The sequence below is a fragment of the Haemaphysalis longicornis genome, unplaced genomic scaffold, assembly GCF_048455015.1.
Source record: "Haemaphysalis longicornis isolate Haplotype H1 unplaced genomic scaffold, Haemaphysalis longicornis Haplotype H1 scaffold_16, whole genome shotgun sequence".
In the NCBI taxonomy this organism is placed as follows: Eukaryota; Metazoa; Arthropoda; class Arachnida; order Ixodida; family Ixodidae; genus Haemaphysalis; species Haemaphysalis longicornis.
In genome coordinates this window covers 22,771,820-22,780,938 of record NW_027526266.1, presented here as the reverse complement: position 1 = coordinate 22,780,938, position 9,119 = coordinate 22,771,820, and positions in this window count along the sequence as shown.

Sequence of the window (9,119 nt, the reverse complement as noted above, 5' to 3'; positions counted from 1 at the left end):
TCCGTTGGGGATGCTGCTGCACCCTCTGTTTCCTCCTCTCCACCGGCCCGAAGCACATGCGAGGGCCCGGAGGAGATGGAGCTGGAGGAAACCGCAGCAGTTCCCACCTCCGCCGCACCGCCTGTGCCACCTGGGGCGCTCCTGACGCCCTCGGCGGTCGCGGCCAAAACGAAGGGCACCGCAAAGGGTGTCAGGTCCGGGGGGTCCGGTACGCCGGGTACCCCTTCCAAATCAGATGATGACTTGGATGTGGGACCCTTCCTGTCTGCTTCGCAGCGGAAGGAACGGGTCCCTCCATCTAAACCTCCAGAGGAGGTAAAGAAACCCCGTCCAAGAGTCCAAGCCCCGAAAGACCCTACATAAATAGTCACACTCCAGTAGCTCTAATACATAATAATGGGAAGAGAAAATATCGTTCAATGGAACTGCAGAGGCCTTCTAAATAATCTTGACGACGTCTATGAGATTCTGCATGCTAATCAGCCAAGTGTAATGTGTGTTCAGGAAACGCACCTGAATTCCAAGAACACAAATTTCTTGAATAGTTACCTGGTATACAGAAAGGACAGGGTTGGCTGCACACACTCTTCTGGCGGTGTGGCCATAATCGCCCGCAAATCCTTAGCATGCCACCCTGTCACCTTGAACACTATCCTTGAGGCTGTGGCAATTCGAACGATAATATTTAATAGGTTGATAACGGTATGCTCCATATACATTCCTCCTGATGTTTCACTTTTAAACTCTGACTTCGAGGCGCTGGTTGACCAGCTGCCCGAACCATACATTCTGACAGGCGACCTTAATGCTCACAACACTCTTTGGGGCTCTTCTCGCACGGATGCCCGAGGTTGCCTTATAGAGAAATTCCTAACATCTTCAGGAGCATGCCTTTTCAACAGTAAACAGCCTACATACCATAACATAGGACACAACACATACTCATGTCTTGACTTGGCGATTGGCTCCGCAGTTCTCTTTCCTCTCCTCGAGTGGGGTGTGGGCACTGACCCATACGGTAGTGACCACTTCCCCACCTCACTCACATACATAGGTAAAGGCCCATGCAGTCCATCTTCCCATAATAGGTTCAATGAAGCACGAGCTAACTGGAATACATTTACGGAGACATCCAAACTACACCACACATCCATAGGACACCTACACGTTGAAGAAGCTACCCAACTCCTCACGGCGCACATCCTCGACGCCGCCGAAAAGTCCATTCCCCACGCCTCTGGTGCCCCGCGCAACCAGCGGAGGCCGTGGTGGAATGAGGACTGTAGGCGGGCGCGGGAGGCCCAGAACAAGGCGTGGGGTATCCTGCGTCGTTACCCCACGTCGAGTAACCTCCTCTTGTTCAAACGGGCCAAGGCGTTCGGAAAACGTGTGCGCCGTGAGGCAAAACGCGATAGTTGGCGTACATTCATAACATCAATTAACTCCTACACAGACACACGGAAAGTATGGACCCGAATACGCAAACTGAAGGGACATCAAACACACAGCCTGCCTCTGGTCAGTACAACAGGGGACACACTCGAAGACCAGGCTGACACACTCGCACAACACTTCCAACACGTTTCGAGTTCAGCACACTACACAAACACTTTCATGAAACACAAACTCGTGGCCGAAAAGAAGCCTTTACGTGACAATGACACGTCAGCCACTTCTTATAACTCGGAGTTCACAATTCATGAGCTGAGGGGTGCTCTGAGCACGTGTATACCCTCAGCTCCAGGCCCAGACAACATTACATATACAATGATACAGAACTTACACACAGACACTCTTGTAACACTTCTTCACCTTTTCAACAAGATATGGCTTTCGGGGCACATTCCAAAGTCTTGGAGGGATGCCATAGTTGTAGCATTCTTGAAAGAAGGGAAGGACCCTTCTTCTCCTGCTAGCTATCGACCCATTGCCCTGACCAGCTGCCTGTGCAAGCTTCTCGAGAAGATGATAAACCGGAGGCTCGTGTACTTTTTGGAGTATAACGGCCTTCTCGAGAGCTGCCAGGCAGGCTTCAGGGCGGGGCGATCCACGAATGATCAACTTGTGGCACTACAGTCGTATATTAAGGATGCCTTCGTGCATAAACAGTTCTGTTTAACTGTGTTTTTCGACCTAGAAAAGGCCTATGACACCGCTTGGCGTTATGGGATCCTTACTGACCTGAAGTCATTCGGTGTTTCTGGTAGTATGTTGAACACCCTTGCTAGCTATTTGTCGGAGAGAACCTTTCGCGTCAGAGTTGGTTCTGCACTGTCAAAGGTACACGTGCAAGAAAATGGCGTGCCGCAAGGCGGAGTTCTAAGCTGCACTCTCTTCATAGTAAAAATGAACTCCCTTGGGAAGGCACTGCCGCCTACAATTTCTTACTCCATGTATGTAGATGACGTGCAGATATCTTTTAAATCATGTAATATGTCCATCTGCGAACGTCAAGTCCAGCTCGGCGTCAAGAAGCTTGCCGGCTGGGCAGACAAGAATGGTTTTAAATTGAATCCTGTAAAAAGCTCCTGCGTTGTGTTCTCTAGGAAGCGCGGGGTCCATATAGACCCAGACATTACTCTTAACAGCGTGTCGATTCCTGTGCACAAGGAACACAAGTTTTTAGGCATTTTATTCGACGAAAAGCTTACATTCATCCCGCATATCAAACAGCTCAAATGCAAATGCTTAAAAACAATGAATATTCTTAAGGTCCTCTCACATCAATCTTATGGGGCCGACAAACAACTCCTGCTGCGCCTTTACACGGCCTTGGTGGGGTCTCGGCTCGACTATGGCAGTGTCGTGTATGGGTCTGCTACAAAAACAGCACTGAAAATGCTCGACCCAGTGCTGCATCTTGGCCTTCGCCTCTCATGTGGCGCATTCCGCACTAGCCCTGTTGAAAGTCTTTATGTCGAGTGCGACAAATGGTGCCTAGGGCATCAGCGGGAGTATGTTGACCTGTTGTATGCATCCAAGATCGTGTCTCTGACTAACCATCCTTTTAATCCCACCATGAACGATATCTCAAATTTACAACTCTTTTTAAACAGGCCATCGATTCCCTTACCGTTCTCTCTCAGAGTTAGGGAGGAGGCTTCTGCACTCAATGTCCCCCTTTCTGACACGCACAAGACACCCATTCATAATTTCATCGCACCATGGCATCTTCGTTCTGTATCATGCGACTTGTCATTCACTCTTGTAGAAAAAAATAGGGTACCCAGGAATGCAATTCTGCAGCACTTCCTGTTCCTGCAGGACAAGTACAGGTGTGCAGAATTCTATAGCGACGCGTCGAAAACTGGTTCTACAGTATCTTGTGCAGCGCACGGACCAAATTTTAGAGTCAGCAAAACAATGAATTTTCATAATAGTATTTACACGGCAGAAGCATATGGCATTTTACTCGTTTCAAACCACATCATCAGACACAAAATTCCCAAGTCCATTGTGTACACAGACTCTCAAAGCGTTGTACGGGCACTGTCATTAGGAAGGTCATCTAAAAACTATGTTATAAATGCTCTTTTCAAGGTACTAATGTCTGCATATGCCATAAATCTTGAAATAACTATATGCTGGGTACCAGGGCATTGTGGAATCCCTGGTAATGAGGCCGCCGACCAAATGGCTGGTGATGCTGCTCTCATGACTACGGTTGACATTACAACAGTACCTTACACCGACCTAAAGACACACATCAGACGACAGCTTCGTAACACATGGCAATCACACTGGAGTCAACAAACAGACAACAAACTACACGTAATAAAACCACAACTGGGACGCTACATAACTGACTCACACAACAGATACACTGAAGTCGCCCTGGCTAGGCTGCGGATAGGCCACACATATGCGACGCACTCCCACCTGCTCACTGGAACTTCGGGACCCACGTGTAGCAGGTGTGGAAAGGGCCTATCCGTAGTCCACATACTAATCACATGCAAGGCACTTGACACAACACGACACAAACATTTCCCTGAATTATACAGACGACACATCCCTTTGCACCCATCACATTTTTTAGCCGACGAACCCATGTTTTCTAGTCAGCGTGTTTTTAAGTTTTTAGCTGAGGTGAACTTTCTGCAGCTCTTGTCATATCACGTATAATCACCCTGGCCCTATACACCAGCCATCTCCATTGTCTTTTGTTTAGCATCACTTTTACTTTTAGTCAAATGTTTTAGTATGTACGGTCTCATCACAATTCAGTAACTTCTTTGGCGCTCTTTGCCCGTAGTCGGCCTTGCGCCAATAAAACCCAACCATCATCATCATCTTCCAGTGAGAGGGAGTGTGCATAGGCTCCTCGATTGCACCTGTGCTCAGCGACCTTCTACTTGCCGTGTTTGACAGGCGTCTGCAAAACGTCCTTCCTGACCATGCAGTCGTGAGAACGTTTAGGTATGTCGACGACTACTTCGTGCTGTTCAAGGTTCGTGGAAACCCGCTAAGCCAAGGGGACAAGCTTTTGGAGGCATTTTCATCTGTTATGACGACATTCACATTAACGAGCGAGAGGCCAGAAGACAAGAAGCTGCGTTTCCTTGACATGGAATTGACCTTCGGCAGTCATGTGTGCTGGCAATATTCCCCGCGTTCACAAAAAGGACTCCTACCGTTCAGTTCGGCACACTCGAAGATTGTAAAACGTGGGATAGCCGTGGCAGCCATCCAAAACGCAGTGACTAGGTCCTGCCGTCACATGATGACGCGGAGCTTGGACCATCAGGTCAGCAGACTCAATTTGGCAGGGTATCCTACGCCATTGCTGCGCAGCTCGGCGGAAACCGTTTTGAAACGGGTGAACACCAGCGGGGCTACGATAAGGTCGCAAGAGAATGCCAGGGGCCGCCTTAACGTCATCCCATACGTCCACGCCGTGTCGCACCCCCTGAAGAAGATAGGAGACAAGGCAGGAGTGCGGACAGTCTTTTCAGCGCCCAACAAACTAGCCACATTGTGTGCCATGGTGAATGACAAAAAGGCTCCCAGGGCTGCTTGTGGGAAGAAACATGATAAACAGTATGTCAAATGCGTGGAATGCATAGTATACGAGATCCCACTGAAGTGCGGGCGAGTATACGTGGGCCAGAGTGGAAGGTGCGTAAATGACCGTCTTCGTGAGCATGCAAATAACATGCGCACATGAACTGGTAGCAATCTGGCCTTACACTGCAAGAATTGCAAAGATTGCTACCCCAAGCTCAACAAAACCCGCATCTTAAAACGGTATCGTGATGCCCGATCCCTCGAAATCTTTGAGGCTTCAGTCATAGCCACTAAGGGGAAGGATTGCGTGAGTTCGCCATCCGTGGCACTGTTTGAGCGCGAGATTGCTTATCTGGCCGGATAAAAGGAAATTTGTGTGTGTTTTATCAACTTTTACTCCCGACTCCGCTTTTAAGCTGTATATTTATCTCGTTTGTACTGGCGTATGATTGCTTTCTTTCCTCTATTTATTGCCAACTTTAATAAAATTTCACCAGTTGTTCGTCAGCGCTCGTGTTTGTGTAATCTCTCTACGTCCGTGTTTTTGCGCTGTTTTTCAAGTTGATTGGATCCACAGCTGTGGCTACGATGTGTGTTGACGAGGGTGCCGTGATTCTTTTGTCAGACGTGTGTGGTGAGAGTACGGAGAATACAGGGACGTGCTACAATAGAATTATCATTTGCTTGGTGTGGAATTTCAGGCATGAATTTTATCTACACTTCTTAAGGGGTTTCACGGCCTGGGGTCTCATGGTCATCGCTGGTAGTGTGCAGATGTTTGGTTGTTGTTGTTTTTCTGTTGGTGGTGTCAACTTGGATTTCAGGCAATGTATGTATACCGTTATGAGGGAGGGAGTGCTTGGTCACATGTCTGTTTGTGGATTCACCTGAAATCGGATGTTGTTGACAATTAGGATCAAATGTGCGTGATTTGATAGGCCCGCCTATATCGGTTGTGGTGTTCTTTTGGGAGGTAGGGATTTGTCAGAAAACTGTGGTGTTTGGTGTTTAGAGGAAGGTGGTGAGACATCATGGATGTGGGCCCGGATTTTCCCATCCTGTGGTCTTCTGAGCTGTTTGCTATAGGTATTACTTGTAAGTTGTTTTTCTTTGAAATACACATAGGTCTTTCCGGCACCTTCGGCCACGCGCCAGTCATCTTGTCATCATCCCGATGCATCGATCATTTCGAGTCATCACATTTTCAAAATTTTAACGTTGCTCAAATGAGAACACTGTTTCGGAAGTTTTGTTTATAGGGTACATTCAGAAAAGTGTACCAGACTGGCAAAATTAACAAAGGGCATATGAGAAGCTGTTAATGAACCTTTATTAATATCTTTTAGACTGCGTGTGAGTTTAAGCAAATATATGTATTCAGAGAACAGTGGGCAGTCGAGGTGAGTGTTGCGGAAGCAGCTGCTTGGCGTGTAAGTTGTGAGGACAGCTTAGCAATATTTGAGGCTAGCCTGTGCTTACAGAAGTATTACAAGAAGCATTAAGAACATTAGATTGGGAACAGGTGGGAGTAAGTTTTAATGGCGAATACCGCAGTAACCTCAGATTTGCTGATGATGTCTTGCTAAGTAACTCAGGGGATGAATTGCAAAGCATGCTTTGCAATTCGTACAGCGTACAGCGCAGTGTTTTTTTACTGGAACTTACAAACTAAAAGCTATTTCATTCCTGAGGTCTCGCGCACAGGGCTGAAGGTCGCTGTCTTCGTCAGGAAGAGCCACATCCGGCCTTACTGTGGGCAGCTCGGTGTTGTCGTCGTCACTTGTGCATATATGCACAGGTTGTACAGCACGCAGGCCCAGATGACGATAAGAACGGCTTGCTTGATGGACAGTGTCTTTACGGAGAACAGCCTCTGGAACCGATTCTTCAGGAGATCAAAGGCACCCTCAATGGCGACCCTCTGTTGTCTGTGCAGCCTGTTGAAGTCCTCGTTGTGCTGTGCGAACCCTTTAATTGTACTTTTGTACGGGGGAAGGAGCCAGTGCAGCAGAGGTTACGCTGAATCACCAAGGAGGTAGTCACCTGCGTTACACATGTGCAAGCACATAACATATGAGACTGCACTCAACTTTCCTGGAAGCGGAATGCCAAAAAAGAACTAAGAAGTGTAATGACCGTCATCAATGTTTGACGCAAGAAAAACCTTCTAAATACCCCACTTAGGTCATTATTCTGTATATTTGGCTCCCTTACTCATGTGGAAAAAGAACAAAATGCTGTTATGTTTTTTTACATCGGACCTTATACTGTATGCGCAACACACTGTTGAAAGTTGGCAAGCTCAGCTTTCAATTTATTATTCAGGAACCGATGATGCTTGGAGGACGGTGAGCAAGTAGATGCAAGCAAAATCTTAATCCTAGTGCTAACTTTTCGACGTCGGGGCATGTCTTCAGCGAAAGTAATTTAGCGTGCCAAAGCATTGCCGCAGTGCTGAGGAGGATTTCACACACAGGCAAACACTAACCACATTGATAATAGGCCTTTACAAAACCTACGTTTGGTGGATAATTGAAATATGTTTTTTTCTACCCAGATAAAAAGGTTACCATTACCATTATCCTACTACAAACAGTTTATCGAACGACCACATTAAGGAGGGGCTGAGGAGGCTAGAGCCCACGGGCGCATTCAGAGTAAGAGTGCCTAAACCAAAGATGATGAAATTTCGAGCGACACAAAAAATCGATGTAATTTAGCGATAAAATAGGAGCACAAACATGACATTTCATTTACCCGACCAACATACCTTGGTTTAGCCTTACTTGCTATCCAAAAAACAGATGTGAATAAAGTCAATTTACAAAAGGGGCATTAGTTTACAGCAGCTGGTGCTTCCGTCAAATTTTCCCATGTTTTCCCCGTGAAAGTTGGAAGAGCATCTCTAGCAAGAAATCATAATTGCCAGCTTCATTTATGACTAGATTTAAATATTCTAGCTGGAGTCGACAGCTTCTCACAAGAAAAAGTCTTAGCTAGAGACGATTATTTTCAGCTTGCAGAGTTTTTTTCTTCCAGCTAACCCTAGCTAGTAGTAATAGTTGCCAGCGGGAACAAAATGTCAATCCAGCTAGAAATGAGCTAGAAACTGAGTTTCTAACTAAACACTTTGCCTATTTCTAGCTAGACATATTGTTAGGTGGCTGCAGGAGAAATGAGGCGAACGATGGTTGATAGTGAAGTGCTCTACTTGCAAGATGGTACCATGACAGCACCGACGCCGGCTCCATGCGGCGCCCTGATTCTTCTTCCTCTAGGATTTTACCTTGAGCTATGCGCCACGTCTTCTGTCTTCTTGTAATACAGCCCCCGCGCCGCAGACGACCGTCCCGTTCGATGCCGCATGCAATGGACGGGTGTGGTTAAAATGAGGTGAGATGAATGACAGTTGAGTCCTTGCCGCCACCGATGACGATGAAAGGATGGCTGAAGACTGGCCCGTAGCAATGATTTCGTTGACGCTACGAAGAAACGCCCAAAGCTACTGGATGCGTGCCGGGGTCTGGAAAGGGGAAAGGCGTCGCGTCTGGTCACGTCGCGGCTGGTCACATCGGCTAGTATTTGCAGGTCATTGGCTGGGGACACGGGGCTGGGTATGGCCGCGTTCATGTCTCACCGGGGCTGGGGCAGGCCGATGCAATCCAGGAGGCTTCGAACGATGTTCATGCCCCGCGACGGGGTGAAGCTGAAGGGCCAGGTTGGGAATCACAACCACAACCTTCACCAAAACATGTTACGTGGCGGCAGGAGAAATGAGGCGAACGATGGTTGATACTGAAGGGCTTTATTCACAAGATGAAGTCCGTGGCCGTGACATCACCGACGCTGGCTCCATGCGGTTCACTGCCTCTTCTTCCTCTAGGATCCTATCTTGCGCTATGCGCCACGTCTTCTTTCTTGTAAGAATATTTTTAGCTAGAAGAAATTTCTGGTTCAATAATAAAAAAATATTATTTTCATATTGGTTGGTATACAGATAGACTTCTTTTCCTTGAGGTCTTCCCCATTTTTCGCCATCTGGCGCAGAGCTAATCGTTTCGGAATTTCGAAGGACAATAGACTGTGCTTTGTGTATGTTTTTTGCGAAAACC